General features: G+C 37.4%; 1 long non-coding RNA gene across 2 annotated transcripts in view; it reads left to right on the forward strand.

Moving 5' to 3' along the window:
• The first annotated feature begins 12,486 nt into the window (after window positions 1-12,486).
• The window catches only part of LOC109270727 (uncharacterized), an 87,808-nt gene continuing 79,335 nt past the window's right edge, over window positions 12,487-20,959 (forward strand). For both annotated transcript variants that reach the window (XR_002081668.2, XR_002081669.2), the window contains exon 1: window positions 12,487-12,579. This is a non-coding gene — a long non-coding RNA (uncharacterized LOC109270727). The remainder of the gene's footprint in view (window positions 12,580-20,959) is intronic.

Below are 20,959 nucleotides of genomic sequence, written 5' to 3' on the forward strand. Positions count from 1 at the left end.
GATCCTTGCACTGAGTCTGAAACCAGGAGAGATTCTTGATGGGCTGGCGGAAGAAGAGGACTATAGAGTGATGGGAGCAGAACTGAGGAGGCAAAGCATGAGACAAGTTATAGGGGGGCTGCTTAGAACTTACTTCACTATAGAATAGTTGCGTTTTATAATTATCAGTTGTGCAAATGTGTATATTGCTTATTAATATAAGTTGCATTGGGACTTGCTTTAATAGTATAGCCTCTTGGCCCTGGTAACCTTTGAAAGGCAGTACAAACAAACACTGTAGCTGCAGAAAGAGGCCAGTTTTTTAGAAAATTTCCCCCTGAAGTTCTAAGACTGGCAAATATATTACTACATGGCAATAGGGAAATGTTTGCAGATCTTTGTCTCTCCCTTATTGCCAGTATATTCATTTTTATTCTTTCGAGAGAGAGAGAGACTTTTTTTTTTAAATTTAGTGATCCAGAAAATTAAATTTTCTGTTCTGATCAATAACTTTGAACAAACACCTCTACCCCAGAACCTACTGAGGGCATTCTGGCATAAATTGGGTTTGGGCATCTGTAGGTATATTAGAGATGTCTTCTCAGAATATGTCTTGAAATCTTTATGCTAATATTTTGGAGGTTTGGTGAAAATTGAGCTGTATTTAAATGTTTTTTAATGTTTATTTTCGAGAGAGAGATCGAGCATGAGCAGGGGAGGGTCAGGGAGAGAGGGAGACATAGAATCCGAAGGAGGCTCCAGTCTCTGATCTGTCTGCACAGAGCCCGACATGGGGCTCGAACCCATGAACCACAAGATCATGAAGATCTGAAGTCAGACCCTTAACAGACAGCCACCCAGGCGCCCAGAGCTGTATTTAAATGGAGACAGAGAGTGCGTTTGTGAGAGCATGCACGTCTGGACATGACACTCCCGCCCTTTGTCCTAGAGCTGGCACTGGTCCTGCTCAAAGCTACTGTTGCTTGAGATGCTGATGGGTGAAATAATTATACCAGATATTATACCAGTTACTGCATCCAGAAAAACTGGGCCCTGGTGTTCTGTGATGTGTGGGTTAGAAAGTTGACTTAGAGAACTTGCTTTAAAAGAGTCTTTTGAAACGGAATGAAAAGACTTTAATATTTTGAAGAGAAAGGAAAAGGTGACTTTTGTATGCTTCTTAATGCATATGTGCAGCTTTGAATGGATTTATTATAGAACTCAAGAACAGAAGATTAAGAAATTAAGGATCATGATGCTTAAAATAGATACCACATTTTTTTTTCTCACTTTAAGCAAAGCAATCTGCTAGGCAGGTGAGATTTCTGAAATGATAACAATAAAATATCCAGAAGCCTCGGAGGCTATTCCTCTACCAGTAATATTTCCAAATGGACTTCTGATGAATATTTTAACTGTTATTGTAGTTAGAGATAAGCAGAACTAGAGAAAACTAGCTCCTGCTGCCCATCAGGCTGGCCAAAGTACACTAAGTATAAAGAACTGCGATGCATTTAAAGATGTTCTTAATCTCCTACAAAATCAAATCGGTGCCCAATTCTCTTTCTTTATCAGATTACAGATGTGTCTTTTGTTGTTAACATTGGTGATGTCTAGGAAGGAAAAAAAAATAATCACCCTGGGTATTTTTTACAAGCTGTATAATTGTGTTTCTCCTCTCATCAGATAACTTTCTTCTTCCATTTGCTATTACTGCCATTAAACCATGAACAGAGACAGGGGGTTCAGCCTCGCTAGGGTCCCAGTGAGACCAGTATGCACAGTTGAAAAAGTGTAATCACGACTATAAGTATACTGCGTCTGAAATTGATCCTTAATAAATGCAGATATTCCGTTTCTCAGGAGGAGGTAGCCTGTTACCTCCTGGAAGTCCTGTGGTACTCTGTTTCCATGTCTCTGCCTAGGATTGTATTTACATCCATTTCTTGTCTTCCATATCATCTACTCCTTAAAGGCAACAGCTTTCTGTCTTCTTCAACATCTTCAGCTGAACCTTTCTATTAGCAACAGCTAATAAATGCTACTTTAATGAATGGAAGATACAAATATAAGGAGAAAGTCATGTTTGTTTGTTTTTAAAAACTACATGTTTTTATTTGAGGGATATGAAAACCCCACTGTCTCTAAATGTATTGTCTCTGACTTGAAGTTTCTTCATTTCATTGTCACTTTCTTGGGTTAATTAAAAAAAAGAAACCCAAAAGTTTCTGTGAAATCAAAAGTCTTACCTGGGAATAGCGCCTTGCAGGCATGGGACACAGGTAGGTGTGTTTTGAATGGGAAAGTCTGGTGGGAAGGAGGTAAAGTTGGAGCGCAGCTGGTGGAGACAGTCCTACGTGAGGGGATCTGGGGGGAAGAGGCTGCTGAGAGATGGTAAGATATTATCAAAAGAGGTATATTTTGCATGTTTCTTAAGATGCCCAGCGTAAGAGATGGGCAACTAGAAAATCTTGCCTGTTAGGAGTTGCAATGCAGTCTGGGCCTGCCCACAGAATTGCCATCTCCCAACACAGACCCCTAGTGTATGCACCCATGTCTGTGTACCCCTCAGTGACTGCTCTCAGCAGAACTGCAGGTGGCTGTCGTCAGGCGGGGTGAGCTATAACCTGTGAGGACATCCATCCTTTCCAGATCAGCAAGACTTGATTCTGCACATAGGAGGAATTTCTAAAAAGCATTCACTTCCTTTAAAATCCTCCAAAAGACTTTAGCAGGATGTAAATCCAGATAGTGATCCTGAGGGAGCATAACAATGCTAGAACTTTCCAAGAGGAAGGAAACTCTGGCAACAGTCACAGGCAATGTGTCCCAAGACACTTCCCACTGCATCCTTCATGACCCCCTCCCAGAACTTCTCCCTTGCCTTTCTTCAGAGCCCTTTATACACAGTTAGCAAGGGACTCCGATATAAAGGGTTGTCGGTTATTGCTTCTGGTTTTGCCCTTCGGAATCCCTACCTAACTGGGAAGGTCTGGGGTCACACAAAGTCGATGTTGTTAGATAGCATGTTCAAGGACAGACATGTCAATCAAAGATACAGTAGCCTTTGGCCAATAAATAATATTTTTATGAGTTCTGATACAAGGTAGGGTTTTCTCTGAGTATAGAAATCAAAAACTGGTCCAAAAATAGCACCATCCCTTGTGATAGTGGAAATGGGAGGAACAGTCAAGAAGGTGGACCAGAGAGGGTGGGAGGCCCTGGGTGCTGAGCCTGTATTTCAGGGCCTGCAAACATTTCCATTACTGAGACCTCCCTCAGGTGACTATAACTAAATGTAAATTAAACATTTACCCTCTGAATTGAGAGTTATCACCTGGAAACTTATCTTGATGGTATTTTGCAGCTTTTTTGAAGAAGGAGAAGGATGTACTCCCCTCCCCAGCCATGTTAAAATTAGAAAAGAAACATAGAATGCCTACTTCATTTGGCTATTTTTGAGAGACCTCTGAAATAAGATAATGTAATGTGGGTTTGGAAGCAAAACTTTTTCTATTTCCACAGCTCCCTTTTATTTTTAAATACTGTCTTAATTTACATCTTCTTCTTTGCCTTCCAGAATGTGTGTGTGCTTGTGTGTATAAAATATATTATTCTTTATATCAATCCTCTCTCCACCTCCTCGCAGACCAAACATTTGTTCCTATCTGCAAGGCAGTGTGCTTTGGGCTCAGAAAAACAAAGAATAATAAAATATTCCCTGTCCTTAATAGCAAATTTCTTTTCTGTTGGAGAAACATTTAGTTTGTTTCTTTTTCTTTTTTTTTTAAATTAAGGTAGAATTGATAGATAACCTTATGTAAGTTTCAGCTGTACTTGTAATTCGGCACCTGTATGTGCTATAAAGTAACCACTAAAAGTCTAGTTACAATTCATCATCATACAATTGACCCTCTTCACCTGTTTGGTGCCTCCCCTCCGACTCCCTTCACCTCCAATAACCATCAGTTTGTTCTCTGTAGCTATGAGTTTATTTTTGTGTTGTTTTGTTTGTTCATTTGTTGTATTTTTTTAATCCACATATGAGTAAAAGCAAATGATATTGGTCTTCCTCCAGCTAACTTATTTTACTTAGCATAATACCCACAAGTTCTATCCATGTTGATGCAAATAGCAAGATTTCATTCTTCTTTATGGCTGAGAAGTATTCCATTGCATACATGAAGCACATCTTCTTTATCCACTCATCTATAGATGGACACTTAGGTGGTTTTCATATCTTGGCTATTGTAAATAATGCTGCAATAAACATACAGGTATATACCTCTTTTTGAATTAGTGTTTTTATATTCTTTAGATAAGTACCCAGGAGTGGAATAGCTGGATGATAAGGTAGTTCTATTCTTAATATTTGCGGAAACTCAATACTGTATTCCGTAGTGGTTGCTCCAATTTATATTCCCTCCAACAGTATGTTCTTTTTGCTACACGTCCTCTTCAACACTTATTTCTTGCTTTTTGACAGCAGCCATTCTAACAGGTGTGAGGTCATATCTCATTTTAGTTTTGATTTGCATTTCCATAATAAATGTTTTTTTTAGTATTTATTTATTTATTTATTTATTTATTTATTTATTTATTTAGGGGGGACAGAGAGAGAGGGATGGGTGAAGGGAAAGAGTGGAAGAATCCCAAGCAGGCTCCATGCTCAGCACAGAGCCCAACGTCAGGCTCAGTCTCATGACCCTGAGATCATGACCTGAGCTGAAATCAAGAGTGGATACTCAACCAACTGAGCCACCCAGGTGCCTCTGCATTTACCTAATAATTAGTGATGTTGAACATCTTTTCATGTGCCTGTTGGCTATCTGCATAAGACATTGGAAAAATGTCTATACAGATTCTCTGCCGATTTATAGCTTATAATTTTCTGTCCATATATAATATATATAGTTGTTTATTTTCTTATTGTTGACTTCTATGAGTTTTTATATATTTTGGATACTAACCTCTTATTGGATATGTGATTGGCAGATATCTTCTCTTATTCAGTAGGTTATCTTTTCATTTTGATGGTTTTCTTTGCTGTGTGAAGCTTTTTAGTTTCATGTGGCCCATTTGTTTGTTCTTGCTTTTCCCTTGCCTTTGGAAATAGATCCACAAACTCATTGCTAAGACCGATGTCAAGGAGCTAACTACCTAAATTTTCTTCTAGGAATTTTATAGTTTCAGGTCTTACATTCAAGTCTTTTATCTATTTTGAGTTAATTTCTGTGTATGGTGTAAGAGAGTGGTCTAGTTTTATTCTTCTGCTTGTAGCTGTCCAGTTTTCCCAGCACCATTTTGAAGAGTCTGTCCTTTCTCTGTTGTATGTGCTTGGCTCATTTGTTGCAAATTAGTTGTTACTCTGTGTATAGGTTTATTTCTGGGCTCTCATTTCTGTTCTATTGATCTATGTATCTGTTTTTTATGCCAATACCACATTGTTTTGATTACTATAGTAATCTTTGCTGCTGTGCAGTTTGAAACCAGGTAGTGTAACTACCTCCAGCTTTGTTTTTCTTTCTCAAGATTGACTTGGTTATTCGGAAATGATGCTCAACATCACTCATCATCAGGAAATACAAATAAAAGCCACACTGAGATACCACCTCACTCCAGTCAGAGTAGCTAAAAGGAACAAATCAGGAGACTACAGATGGTGGTGGAGAGGTGGAGAAATGGGAACCCTCTTGCACTGTTGGTGGGAATGCAAACTTGGTGCAGCCGATCTGGAAAACAATGTGAAGGTTCCTCAAATGATTAAAAATAGAACTATCCTATGACCCAGCAATAGCACTGCTAGGAATTTACCCAAGGGATACAGGAGTGCTGTTGTATAGGGGCACATGTACCCCAATGTTTATAGCAGCACTTTCAACAATAGCCAAATTATGGAAAGAACCTAAATGTCTAGCAACTAATGAATGGATAAAGAAGTTGTGGTTTATATATACAATGCACTACTACTTGGCAATGCGAAAGAATAAAATCTGGCCATTTGCAGCAACGTGGATAGAACTGGAAGGTATTATGCTAAGTGAAATAAGTCAGTCAGAGAAAGACAGATACTATATGTTTTCACTCATAGGTGGATCTGGAGAAACTTAACAGAAGACCATGGGGGAGGGGAAGGGAAAAGTTACAGAGAGGGAGGGAAGCAAACCATAAGAGACTTTTTTTTTTTTTTAATTTTTTTTTAACGTTTATTTATTTTTGAGACAGAGAGAGACAGAGCATGAATGGGGGAGGGTCAGAGAGAGGGAGACACAGAATCAGAAACAGCACAGAGCCCGACGCAGGGCTTGAACTCACGGACCGCGAGATCATGACCTGAGCCGAAGTCGGCCGCTTAACCGAATGAGCCACCCAGGCGCCCCATAAGACTCTTAAATACAGAGAACAAACTGGGGGTTGATGCGGGGTAGGGGAGGAGGGAAAGTGGGTGATGGCATTGAGGAGGGCACTTGTTGGGATGAGCACTGGGTGTTGTATGGAAACCAATTTGACAATAAAGTATATTGAAAAAATTAAGTTTTAAGTAGAAAAAAATAAATCAAAGACATGGTTCTAATAAAAAATAAAAAAAAATAAAAAAACAGAATCTTTTGTGGTTTTTATAATAAATTTTAGAATTATTTGTTGTAGTTCTGTGAAAAATGCCACTGGTATTTTAACAGGGATTGCATTTAATCTGTAGACTTCTTTGGGTAATATCTACATTTTAACAATATTAATCCTTCTAGTCCATGGGTGTGGAATATCTCTCCATTTACTTGTGACATCTTCAATTTTTTTCATCAGTGTCTCATAGTGTTCAGTTTATAGGTCTTTCACCTTTTTGGTTAAATTTATTCCTAGGTATTTTATTCTTTTTAATGCAATTTTCTTAATTTTTCTGATAGTTTGTTGTTAGTGTATAGAAATGCCACAGATTTCTGTATATTTATCTTGTATCCTGCAACTTTAGGTTTGTTGTTCTTGTTGTTCTTGTTGGTGTTTTTGATAGAGATAGTAGGGTTTTATACATATAATATGGCATCTGCAAATATATGACTGTTTTGCTTCTTCCTTTTCAATTTGGAATAATTTTATTTTTCTTATTGCCATGGCTAGGATTTCCAATAATATGTTGAATAAAAGAGGCAAGAGTGGACATTCTTGCTTTGTTCTTGATATTAGAGGAAAAACTTTCAGCTTTTTAGCATTAAGTATGATATTAGCTGTGGGTTTGTCATAAATGGCCTTTATTATGTTGAGGAACATTCTCTCTATACCCACTTTATTGAGAGTTTTTAATTATAAATGGATGTTGAATTTTGTCAAATGCTTTTTCTGAATCTATTGAGTTGATCATATGATTTTTATTTTTTATTTTGTTAATGTGTTGTATTATGTTGATTGATTTGTGGATGGTGAACCATCCTGATGTGGATGGTGAACCATTTCATACCTGAAATGAATCCCACTTTCCCACTTGCTTATGCTATATGATCCTTTTAATGTATTGTTGAATTCAGTTAGCTAATATTTTGTTGAGGATATTTGCATCTATATTCATTAAGGATATTGGCATGTAATTTTCTTTATTTTTTGTGGTAACCTTGTCTGATTTTGGTATCAGGGTAATACTAGCCTTGTAAAATAAGATGGGAACATTCCCTTCTCTTCAATTTTTTGGAAGTTTGAAGATAGGTATTAAATATGAATGTTTGGTAGAATTCACCAGTTACATGGTCTGGTCCTGGACTTTTGTTTTTTGGGAGATTTTTGACTATTGATTCAATATCTTTACTAGAAATTGGTCTATTCAGATTTTCCATTTCTTCATGATTCAGTCTTGGATGGTTGTGTATTTCCAGGAATTTATCCATTTCTTCTAGGTTGTCTAATTTGTTGGTTCATAGTAGTTTCTTATGATGCATTATATTTCTCTGGTATCAGTTGTAACTTTACCTCTTTTCTTTCATATTTTGTTTACTTGATCCTTCTCTTCTTTTTTCTTGGTTAGTCTAGCTAAAGCTTTGTCAATTAGGTTTATCTTTTTAAAGAAACGGTTCTTAGTTTCATTGATCTTTTCTATTACCTTTTCAGTCCCTATCTTATTTATTTCTATTCTGATCTTTATTGTTTCCTTCCATCTACTAACTTCAAGTTTCATTTGTTCTTCTATTTCTAGCTTCTTCAAGTGTAAAGTTTGATTGTTTATTTGAGATTTCTTGTTTCTTGAGGTAGGCCTGTATTGCTATGAACTCCCCTTTTAGAACTGCTTTTGCTGCAGTTTGATGTGATGTTTTTTGTTTTCATTTGCTCTAGATATTTTTTAAATTTATTCTCTGATTTCTTCAATGACTTATTGGTTGTTCAGTAGCATGTTGTTTAATTTTCACATTTTTGTGGCTTTTCCAGTTTTCTTCATATAATTAATTTCTAGTTTCATACCACTGTGGTCAGGAAAGATGCTTGATATACTTTCAGAGTTCTTGAGACTTGTTTTGTGGCATGATGTGATCTATCCTGGAGAATATTCTGCACGTATTTGCAAGAATGTGTGTTCTGTTGCTTTTGGATGGAATGTTTTGTGTATATCTGTTAAATTCATCTGATCTATAGTGTCATTTAAGGCCAATGTTTTCTTATTATTTTTCTGTATATCCACTGATGTAAATGGGCTGTTAAAGTCCCCTACTATTATTGTATTACCATCAGTTTTTAGTTCAGTTAATATTTGCTTTATATATTTTGGTGTTTCTATGTTGGGTGCATAGATATTTATAAATTTTATATCTTCTTTCTGATTGGCCCCTTTATCATTAGGTAATACCCTTCTTTGTCTTTTATTAGTCTGTTTTAAGGTCAATTTTTTTGGACATGAGTATAGATATACCAGCTTTCTTTCTTTTTTTTTTTTTTAACATTTGCTTGGAATATTTTTCTCCATCCCTTCCCTTTCAACTGTATGTGTCATTATTTCTGAAGTGAGTCTTGAAGGCAGTATATGAATGTGTCTTTTTTTTTTTTTAATCTATTAAGCCACTCTGTGTCTTGGAAAATTTAGTCCATTTACATATAAAGTAATTATTGATAGGTATGTACTTATTGCCTACTTGTTATTTGTTTTCTGGCTGTTTTTCTAGTTCTTCCTTGTTCTTTTCTTCTCTTTCTCCCTTTCCTTGTAACTTAATGGCTTTCTCTACTGTTGTGTTTAGATTTTCTGTTTCTTTTGTGTATTTCCTATGAGTATGACTATGCTTTGTGGTTACTGTGAGGTTCATGTATAATATTTTAAGTATATAACAGTAAGTTTTAAGTTGATAGAAACCTAAATTTAAATACACTCCAAAATTTGACATTTTTACTCCCTCCTAAACCACATTTTATATTTTTGATGTCAGATTTCACATCTTATTTTCTGCATTCCTTACCTAATTATTGAAGTTTTAGTTAATTTTGCTATAATTATTTTTTAACTTTTATATTACATTTGCTTCATAAGTGATTGATCCACTACCTTTTTTATATATTTACCTTTTCCAGTCAGATTTTTACCTTCATGTGTTTACTTGTTATTAATTAATTAATTTCTCTTCAGTCTGAAGAAATCAGTTTATAATTCCTTATAAGGCTGGTTTAATGGTGCTGAACTATAGTTTTTGTGATTTTTGAGAAACTATCCCCTTTTAAATTCTGAATGATAACCTTGCCATGTAGAAAATTTGTGGTTGGAAGCATTTTCCTTTAAGGATGTTAATCTTAAAAATAAAAAGGCAGTTATTTTTCCAACAAAAGTGGATTTAATAGGAAATAGCAAAGAATTGTAATCTGGGACAAGGAAGCTACTGTAAAAGCATTGGCAAGTCCAGAAAACAAAAGAGAGTTTTTTTGTTTTTTGTTTTTTTTTAGAAAACAAAGAAGGAAGTAAAGAGGGCTATTATAAACTGGGAGTTTGAAGTATAATGGCTTTTTAAATAAAGTTTTTATTTTAATTCAGTCAGTTAACACACACATACGGTATTATATCAGCTTCAAGTGTACACTATAGTGATTCAACAATTTCATACATCATCTGGTGCTCATCATGACAACTGCACTCCTTAATCCTCATCACCTATTTAACACAACCCCCTATTATTCCCTCCTCTCTGGTAACCATCAGTTTATTCTCTTAATTAAGAGTTTGTTTCTTGCTTTGTCTATTTGGCTGCGTTGTGACAGTCTGTCATTGTGTAAGCTGTTCCTTCTTCCTACTGGGATAGTGAAGTAGTAGCTAAAGCAGTATGGACTTGAAAGATATATCTCTAACTGTTGTGCTTGCAATTTGGATGTTGTTGCACAGGGCTCAGGTGTGCTATCCCTCCCTACCTGGGCCAGGTGTTCGAGGGGTGTTGCCTATGTGAGCTTTGTGTGCCTGCTTGCTGCCATGGGGCCACAGCTGTGGTGCTGGCATGGGTGAGGCTGTCATTTGGCCCAGCCACTGTGCACTGTTATGGCATGGGGTGGATCCTTGGCAAGGTGGATCTTCTCATAATAGCAAGCTAGAAGAAGAGTTACAAAATGGTGCCCACCAGCACTGGCACCAGCAAGTTAGAATGAGATCGTAAAAGTGGCCCCCGTTAGTGTCTCTGTCCCTGGAAGGCGTCTCAACAAGTTCCTGCCTCTCTGGCAGACACATCAAGATTAGTGTGTGTCCTTCACATATGGTCTAGGCATTTTTCAATCTGCTGCTTTTGTGCTGGGGCCTGGGGTGAGTGAATCTGTGTGTGAGCCCCTTAAGAGGGGATTCTTGTTCCCTACAGTTCTACGGTTTTCCTGGACATTCTCATTGGGTTTCAAAGGCAGATGTTTTGGTGTCTTGTCTCCTATGTAGGATCTAGGTGTTGGGATGCTTGATGTGGAGCATAGACCCCTCACATCTCAGGAAAAACCCCATATTTTTCAGATCTTTCCCAGCTGTGGATCACAGAGCCTGGTGTGTGTGTGTGTGTGTGTGTGTGTGTGTTTTCGTGGGACTGTGTCTCTGCTTCTCCTACCTGTTGTGATGCTGAGCTTTTATCCTTTCTTGTGGAGGCTGTGTTCATAGATTTTCAGGTCTTTTTCAGAGGAAATTGTTCCATATGTAGTTGTGAATTTGTTGTGTCTGTGGGAGGAGGTGAGTTCAGGATCTTCCTACGCCACCATCTTGAACAACCCCTCTGACTGTTTTATTTTTCTATGTTAAATTTTAACCTCATTGAAAGTAAAAGCTGGCGCTATAGTCATAAATGTACTTAACAAAAACAAAACACAACACAGTCTCATAAAAAACTTATGTCTTCAAAAATGGTGACTTTCTTTGATATCATTATTTTTTTTTCTTCAACATTCCTTCTGTTAAGCCTGACTAAACTCCAGAAGACATCCTACACTAAGGTGTGATAGGCAATATAATGATATCTCAAAGATGTCCACATTATAATCCTTGGAACCTGTAAATATGCTACCTTACTTGACAAAGTGGAATTAAGGTTGTTAATCAGCTAACCTTATAATAAGGACATTATTCTGTTTTATTGAGTGGTCCCTCGTGATCACAAACGTCTTTAGGAGCAAAAGAGGGAGGCAAAAGAGAAGGTCAGAGAGATGTGACATGAGGACATAACCCTCCATTGCTGGCTTTGAAGATGAAGGAAGGGGCCACAAACCAAGGAATATGAGTGGTCTTCAGAAGCTAGAAAAGGCAAGGAAATGGATTCTTCCTTACAGCTTCCAGAGAGGAATATAGCTCTGTCAACATGTTGATTTTAGTGCAGTGAGACCCATTTTGGACCTATGACTTCCAGAAGAGTAAGGTCATAGTTTTTTATTGTTTTCAGTCACTAACCTTGTGGTAATACATTGCAGCAATAGAAAACTAATACACAAGGCAAACATGAAATGGTTCACCCCAATAGATAAACTCCCTTTCTGGCTGATTGGATCCCTCAAATTGCCTGAATTTCCTGAAGGCATATTCATTAACCCTCATTCATATCCTCTCCATTTCAAACTGTATGCCATGGACTTTTTAAAAATTTTCCTGTATCTCCTATTTTCTTCTCTAAAATTACCCAAGTTTCATTGTTTAGGGTTTCTTTCTACAGATGAGAACATCTCTAATAATAACTATCAAAGTTGATATTTTAGAAATGGGAAAATTATGTTCTATATGGTCCATATCAGTCAGGATCCAATATGAAGATATACACCATGTAGTTGTTTGAACAAGGAAAGTTACATATAAAGAGTTATTAGCTATAGCAAGAAGTTTGGAGTTTTGAGGAATTAGAAAACTAAAGAATGCTAGAGAATATAGAAAAAACACATATAAGGAGCATGAACTACCTGGAGCTTAGCTAGAGCATCAGAGGAAAAGTGCCCCCAGGGCTGAGATCCAGATCTTGCTAGAGGGCATGGCTGTGACTCATTGGATATTTGTTGTGGTACCTTGCTGGTATAACTTGCTGAAAATCTGTCCTTTGGAATGTTACAGAAGCCTAACTTCTGGAATGCCAAGGAAAGCCTCACCGGAAGGTGTCTTGCTGGAGACTTTCTGCTGTGAAACCACCCAAGGAGGGTGCTGGGGTAAGCTGTCGGCCACTGACTGATGCTGGCCTTTCTGCACATAGGATCTGGATGCTGGAGAAGCTGTTTATGCTGCAGGGTCTGGGTGTTGGAGAAGCCATGCATGCTGGATCTGAAATCAGGAAGGAAGCTCCCTTCCTCACACAGTGTCTCTCCAGCACTTTCTGCTGACAGAGCTTAACATCATGCCTGCTGACAGAGGAAAATATTCACAGGGCTCATCTTCATTTACAGAGCAGTCAGTGAGGGGTAAATTTGGAATTGAGAGGCAATAACTTGATAACTGGCAAATGGTCCCAAAGGGCATACAGCATAGGACAATGGTTCTCAAAGTGTGATCTGTGAATCTCTGGGTTCCCTGAGATCCTTTCAGGGCACGTGTGAGGTCAAAACTATTTTTTTTTGATAACATTAAATTATTTTTTTGCCTATTAACTGTGTGGGCACTTGTGGTACAAAAACAATGGTAGTAAAACTGCTGGCACTTTAGCCAAAAATAAAGCAGTGTACCAAACTGTACTAATAGTCATTGTATTCTTTACTACCATTCATGGGATATATAAATAACTTCTTTTAAAAATCTCCTTGATGAAACAGTAGAAATGATTAACTTTGTGTATCCAAGGTTTGAAATTCCATATATTTTTTTTTAAATATTCTGCGTGATGGAATGGGAAGAATGCATAAAGTAATTCTTCTGTGTATACAGTTACAACAATTGCTCTGAGGAAAAAGCGATTGTACAGTTGTTTTAGTTGCAAACTGTATTGGCTACTTTTTATCATAGGATGATATTTTAATTTGAAAGAATGATAACCTATGGTGATGCAGACTTGGGTATTTGGTACACATTTTCTTAAAAATGAACAAAATGAACCTATCAATCCACAGAAACCTGAGCATGTGTTGCCAATGATAAAATTCAAGCTTTCAAGTGGAAATTTGAATTTTGGAAAAGTTAAATCTCCCATCATGAGCTTGACAGCTTCCTAATCCTTAAAGATTCCTCTGACAAGATTAGTAGCAATATCACTAATATGACTTTTTGATATTCTATAATGAAATGTGTCAACATTTAGAAGATCTGATAACCTAGTGAATTAGTATTTTCTAGATAACCAATGCATGCTGTCACAAAATCATTCATGGATCAAAGATCCATTTAAAGCGTTAAGATAGATCAATGGATTTTAATGTAGCAGAAGACAAAATGGTCATTGATACTGTTTCAGATTCCATATTGCAGCTAACCTGTAAGACACTATCATGAATTGAGTTTTGGGTACTAGGCTAAGTGAAATTAGTCAGTCAGAGAAAGACAAAAATCATATGACTTCACTCATATGAGGACTTTAAGAGACAAAACAGATGAACATAAGGGAAGGGAAACAAAAATAATATAAAATCAGGGAGGGGGACAAAACAGAAGAGACTCATAAATATGGAGAACAAACTGAGGGTTACTAGATGGGTTGTGAGAGGGGGGGTGGGCTAAATAGGTAAGGGCCACCAAGGAATCTACTCCTGAAATCATTGTTGCACTATATGCTAACTAATTTGGTTGTAAATTTTAAAAAATAAAAAATAAAATTAAAAAAAAATTTCCAGTTACCTGAAAAAGATATCAAAAATCTCGTCCCTTTTCCAACTACTTCCCAGATTTCCTTCTTACGCTCCAATCAACATATCACAACAGATTGTATGGAAGCAGGTATGAGAATCCAGCTGTCTTCTATTAAGTCAGAGACATTAAACTTATTTGCCAAGATACAAAATAATGTCACTCTGCTCACTAAATTTTTTGTTTTAAGGCAATGTGGTTATTTTTAATAAAATATTTTATATATGTTAATGTATAATTGGTTTATTATTTTTATACTTATTACTAAATATTTAAGTAATTCTCTGTAAAAATTTCAAATATAGCAAGTATTAATATTAGAACTTACAAGCACAAAAGCTCTCTGGGCACCCCCAAATTTTGAAAGATTATAAAGGGGTTCCAAGGACAGAAGCTTGAGAATTACTGACATAGGAAAATAAATGGGTATAAATTGTATATTTTAGTTCAAGATAGGAAGTACTATCTGAAATTGGAGCTGTCACAATCCCACTAGTAATTAAAACAAAAGTAAGTTAAAGTACCAGATAGAAATGATTTCCTACCCCTCACATTGGCAAAATTAAAACAATCTGATAGTGTCAAGTTGGTGAGAGTGTGCGAGTGTAAGAACTCTCATTTATTGCTGGTGGAAGTTTGAGTGATATAATCACTGGGGATAGATAATTGACAATCTCTTGTTTGATTGAAAATGCATTTTATAATCAGGCAATTCTACTTTTTATTCTATGTTTTTGAGAATCTTTCACTCTTGTACTCAAGGATGGCATGGGCACAGAGGCCTACTGTTGGCCTTTTTTTGTAATAGCAAACAAACTAATTCAAAGCAGCACCATTATATACCAGATCCCATATAATTGTTAAAGTGAATGTGCTAACTCTCCAAATGTATTTAGAGGTCTTTAAAACATAATGCTGAGTGAAAACAGCAAATTACAGGGAGATATATATGGTACAGTATCATTTATGTACATTATAAAAGCCATACTCACAAAATATCTATGTGTTAAGTTGAATGATGTGAAATTGCATTCTTTAGGTCAAAAAATAGTTGAGGATTAGCAAATCCATATTATTCAAGTGAAGTTTAAAAAACTATCAGAAGTTTAAGAAACTTAGGAATTTATCACACTATGTTCTTCTGGGGAAGGCGATGTAGGCTGGCCAATGGTGAGGGACTTCAACTTTATCTGTAATTACTTTCTTTTACAATAATGAAAAACAGATAAAATATCAAAATGAAAATTATAACTGGTAGGAATTTGGGTGTTTATTTTGCTATGATATCTCAAGAAATTATTGCTTTTAACTGGAAATGTCTCAAAGAGGATGAAATGAGTCAAGAGGCAGCCTGCTTCTTTTACTGCAGTGTTCAGGATATTGTAAGGGACATTCAAACATCCAGTTCTGGGGCTTCTGGGAAACCCACTGCCTTTACTCAAAGACATAAATGTGGTTAGAGCAGCTTCTAGTTCCGTGGCAGCTTGTTGTGGTAGGAAAGAGGCATGAGAACCGTGAATTTCTTCAGAACTCCTATCAATCCCAATACCTAATTAGGTTCATAAAAGGCTGACTTCTGGTGCTTAGTGAAGGAAGATTTTTAGCTAGCAGAATATTCACTTCAGCAGACCTGAAAATACTGACTTCATCCAGTCCCTCTAAACAGTCCATTTGGATATTTTTCACCAGGACTGTGAAAGTTAGACTGACATATTAGACACAGATAAAACAAACTTAATATGTATAAATTGTAGTTAATAGGCAGCATGTAACCTAATGTATTACAAGCATCTTCTTTGGATGGTACTTTGTTTTTTCTTTGTTTCTGAACTGCCTTAAAAGTAGGATTTTTAGTGGGAGCCTCACAAAATTGAAAACAAATGACACAATAAATTAGTATTTAAGTCTTTTATGCGGTTATTCTTGCAGAGCTCTGGTTGGAGAGGAGAAGGGAAGATCTGACCAGGACCTTAAGAATATCCCAGCCTAACTGGATACCCAGAGCCCATACAAATGACGTTCCTATCAAACAAGCTATAGGAAGTGATAACACTGAGTTTTGGCAGCCATGGCTAGAGAGAGCACTGTAGCTGTTGTGGAAAGATTGTGATAAGAGCTGGCTTGGCATGTGTTTGGGAACAGCTTCCCAGGGGAGATTGAAAAGGGAGATAGATGGGCCAGTTTACCTGTGTGAGATCCAGTTTACTTACTCTGGGACTTGTGATTTTCTGCTGAGTTTGGAGGTTAATTCTGGAAGAGTGGATTAAGCCCAGCAACACCGTTGTGATTCACGGCAGAGTCTTGACTCTTGCAAATGAGTCGGGAAATACGAGGAGTGTGAAATATAGCAGGCGATGGCTAAATAGTTCAGTGGTGGTTATTGTTATTAGAATGTGTGAGGCAGTCTTCTATTTATAGCACACTGTTCTGAGCGTTTGTCCAGCTCTACCTCTACCCAAAGAACTCAATGTGACATCAGGCTGGAGAGCTGCTCATCTAGGTGAAATTACTAAGGGGATTTCAGTGGAGCTTCAGATTATTCACATTTCAATGACATTTCCTCACGAAAGATATAGGACTGCTTATATATAGTCAGCTGTCAGATAGCGACACGGAAATGTGCTCTGAGATGGGCCCTGGGTGCTGTGGGGTTTATTTCTCTAGCTTAGGGCCACACCAAGGTAGAATCTTTAGCAACTCTGCCCTTTTTCACACGTCCTAAGTCATAGTGGTCCAAATGAATCACCTTTTGTAATATATTTGGACCTCTTCTTATTCTTAATGAATCTCTGTCTTCTAGGCTTAGCATCCTGACAGTTTATTCAGTCATTCATTTGTTTAATATGTGTTGAGTAGTCTGCTAAGTGCAGTTAAAAATAAATAAGAAGTTTTTCATCTAATGAAGGAGGTAAGGAACATCCTCAAATATCCTTAAAACCAAATGGAATGAGAAGTGCCATGTCAACCAAGAGCAAGAAGGGTTCCAAGAATGGCAGTGTTCAGATGGCGGTGGGTGGGAGAGGTTGATAATAGAGGGAGAGCTCCCTCTCAGGAGGGAGCTGAGAGCCTTACAGGAGAAGCAGAACAAAGGTGTCAGCTTCATGACCAGGTTTATGGCTTGGTAGTCCTTCTAACTGATGGTTTAAAAATATCTGTTCAACATTTGTTTAGTGGAAAATAAGACCCACAGAAGCCTCTTCTCTACTGCCTCAAGTGATTTAGTTCTGGTCCCCAGCTTGTATACCCTATTTAGGAGGGGAAAAGCTCTGTGGTTACCTGGATCCACTCCCTCTGGAAGGCAGTATAGCCACCTGCCATCTGTGGTTATTCACACTTACCCCTGCCAATCCTCCCCAAGCCCAAGTGGCTTTATTAAATTATTCCTTCTTAACACCTACAGTGCTGTTTCTGAATGGAGTCCTAGTAAACACAGTTTGCTCCATTTCGCTACATTCTTGAGCACTACTGGAATAGTTGCCATCTGGCCCTCTCCCTAATCTAGCTCTGAAGAGAAGCAACAGCCTGAGCAAAAGTTCAGACTGGAGAGCTTGGGGGTGACATTCCAGAATATGAAATATCATCTGTAAAGAAGTAGTGAAAGAAACTGCTGCAAAGGAGGGGCATCAGCTTGTAGAGGCCTTTGAAGACTAGTCTAGTCTAAGTGAATGGGCCTCTGTTCACTAAGTCATAGGAAGGCACTAAAGGATTATGAGCCAGGATTATGATTTGCAAAATCAGATTTGTAGTTTGGGAATTCTTTTTGGGTTGATAAAAGGAAATAGTGGACCTAAAGATGTATAAGAGTTGTACATTCTCATTCTTTATAAATGTCTACATTTCAAAAATTTCTATAGTCACTAATAGTCATACTCAATGGTTAATATTTTGCTGTTTCTGTCCAGTTGTATTTCTTTGTGTGTGTTTATATGGTTGGGATTACAATGTGTATACAACTTATTTTCAGTTTTTGTACCTACCATAACAACACTAATGCCCCACATTATTAAAACTCTTCACGAATAGTTTTTAATTGGTTGTACCATATTTTGTAGAAATCCTTTTTTTCTCAACCATTTCCTTAATGTTGAACATTTGAGTTATCATCTATTTACTATTAAGTCATGTTATAATTATTTAATTAAGATTCATTTGGCAGCAACATGATTTGGAGAAGAAGGTTATGTTACACAATAACACATAACTGAAATGGGAGACAATGACAGGAAGAAGTTTCATTGATTCCACGTCTAATTTGGGTAGGAGTGAAGGAAGGAATGGAGGAAATCTTATGGGATTATTGTGAGCTTTTCAAGCTTTGGTTTTTAAAAGGCCCGCACCAAGTTTTCTTCCTCTTTTATACCCAGTGAGCCCTCATTACATGGTTTGTTTAATAAATGGATGATGAATGAGTAATTGAACACTAGGCGTTAGCAATGCTGCTGTTGCCAAGTCACATGCATACATTCTAAATAACATTTTTACTATGGCTTCCCCGAAGAAAATGGTATCCATCCTTGGCAACTATTATCTAAACCATCCCAATGCACCAATTCCCTGTGATGTGTCTGATGTATTTATTTACTTCTTTTCGGAAGCACAACACCCATGAAAACAAAGAGTGGTCAGCAAAGAAATTAATACATTTGCTTCTGTTTTTTTTTCCAATATTTTTCATTTACTTCTGGTCAACAGGCAAGCATGTATAAAAATTTCTATAATGTGCCAGTGCTATGCTCAGTGCTTTGGCAAGTAAAGTGTGTATTCTGCCTTATGCATGACTTATAATTTAGTCATGTAGCAGAAACTAACATGCAGAGATAAAAAAGAGAGAATGATTTAGAGATCGTGTTTAGTGAAGAACGCATTTATTATCTACTGAAGCTTAGAGACAGGAATAACAGAATGGGATAAGAATATTAGTAAACACAAAGAAGGCAAGGTGAATTTCATGAACCAAGTTGAAATTCTGTCAGTATTGTGGTTTTGTCTAATTCCTTGAAATGGAGGCAGGCAACGGATGGTCCCCACTTCCTGTGTAGGGGATCCTTCTTTACTTCCCTAGGATAAATGGAGACCCCTAAACTCATTTAATCAGTGCTTCACCACCACATTCTCAACTGCGATGTTGGCCTGAATCTACAACCCCAGAGACAGACAGACTTGCACCTAAGACCTGCTATAATCCACGTGAATAATCAATATTTGCTGGTGCAATGATCTCACTCTGGGAAATAATGCTTCTGAGCTAATTGAGCTAATGAGAATATATTAGCTATTGGTCTAGTGAAAGTGATGGCAGAGTAATCTAATTCCTACTGGCTCCTGGATAACCTTCAATTTAAAGGTAATGACATTAAGAAATGTTAAACTGAGTATGCTCAAGTGTACATGATATGTACTCATTAGGCAGTGCAAATGGCCATCAGTAAGTCATAATGATTCTTTAGAGCAGGGGCTCTTCACCTGGGGTCCATGAATAGAATTCAGAAAGTCTGTGGACTTGGATTAAAAAGAGAGTACAACCTTATTTTCCCTAAATTCTAATGAAGTTTAGCATTTTCCTTCATCAGGAATATGGGCAGCAAGTTACAGTGGTATTCAAGGTACCTGTGACTTAGTCGTGAATAGAAACTACACCTATTTTTGTATCACATTGCGTTTGTTTCCTATATCCTATAAGATATTGTTTACATTCAACAGTACTTTGAAAATATGATAATTAGACCTGCAAATGGATCTTGCTATTTCATACATTAATAAAGACTATGTTGTTATATCAATAATTTTTTTTTAACATTTTGATATTAGTATTTAACTGTAACTGGTTTTCTTTGTATTCTTTTTGGGTTTTTTTTTGGTGTGTGTGTGGGGTTTTTCTCTTTTGCTTTAAAAAAACGTTGTTGTGAGAAGGCATCATAGACTTTACCTGACTGCGAAGGGGTTTATGCACAAAATGATTAGGGACCCTTACTTAGAAAGAGGAACCTTTTGTTCCTGGTGAAAACTTTGCTACTTGCAACACAAATTCTTTCTGTTTTTCTGACACGGGGGATCCTACCAGTCCCTTCCTATGGGGGAGAACTTGGAGTGGCTCCGCTGTCAGTTTACACAGTGAGATCTTACACCATATGTAACTCTAGAGGCTGGAGAGATGACACTCTGCCAAAATGGTTGGGAAACATGGAGAAACAGAGAGCTGGTGGCTGGACCATCTTACAAGGAGAAGTGACTTCTATAAAATTTTACATGTTGCAGACTGTTGCCTTTCCTCCTCGGCTCTTCTCCTTCTCAACTCACGTCATATCAACAAAAGTTTTAGACAAATAAACTAGCAAAATACAAGGCTGCGTGAGCCAGCCTTTCTTCCAGCCGTCCAGTTTGGTTGGGGGGATGGCTGTGGAGAAGAAAAGGGAGAAGAGATGGCCAGGGTCAAGTTGTCATTTCATCTCCCCATATAAGACCCCACTGGCAGTGTGACATTGCTTAAGTAACACATCCTTTCTAGTCTGTGATTTCATCATATTAAAATGAGAGGCCAGTTCTGATTCTGACTGGGTCCTGAGTGCTGGGAAAGATGGAGTAGTTGTTTAAGGGCTCAAGATTTTGCTCCTGTGGCTCTGACTCCCTGACAGCCCAGACATACGCCAAGAGGAATGGAGAGAATCACTGGACCTCAGCTTCTCAGGAGCCTCTTGAAAGCTGATCTAGAATGCTTCAGGGTCTGCCATGTGAGGAGAAAGCACAGGGAGGCTCTTTGGC

This window comes from Panthera pardus, unplaced genomic scaffold (assembly GCF_024362965.1).
Source record: "Panthera pardus isolate Hobbes unplaced genomic scaffold, ASM2436296v1 HiC_scaffold_10, whole genome shotgun sequence".
In the NCBI taxonomy this organism is placed as follows: Eukaryota; Metazoa; Chordata; class Mammalia; order Carnivora; family Felidae; genus Panthera; species Panthera pardus.